This window comes from Rattus rattus, chromosome 3, assembly GCF_011064425.1.
Source record: "Rattus rattus isolate New Zealand chromosome 3, Rrattus_CSIRO_v1, whole genome shotgun sequence".
In the NCBI taxonomy this organism is placed as follows: domain Eukaryota; kingdom Metazoa; phylum Chordata; class Mammalia; order Rodentia; family Muridae; genus Rattus; species Rattus rattus.
In genome coordinates, this window is record NC_046156.1 from 31,321,297 (window position 1) to 31,321,695 (window position 399).

The window sequence follows — 399 nt, forward strand, 5'->3', positions numbered from 1 at the left end:
TGGTGAATGAAACTGTAGGTTACTTTGACATTTTACTACGTAATATAAATCCACAAACTGGTCTTTCCTCTCTGAGATCTTCTTCAATTTCTTTCTTCAGAAACTTGAGTTCTTATCATCTGAATCTTTCTGCCATGAATTCAGTCACAAGTATTTATGTTATTTGATTGTTAAGTGTCGTTTTCCATAATTCTTTCTCAGTCTGTTTATCTTTGATGAAGGCACTGTTTGTGAGTTAATTTCTTCCTATTACTTTATAAAGACATTTGTGAATGACGTTCTCCTGGTAGAAGACTTTTAAGTCACACAAATATATATATCTTCAAAATAATCTTTAACCTTATACCTGATTTATATTTTTGTTCTCTGATTATCTCAATAGGACTTTAGAATATATTG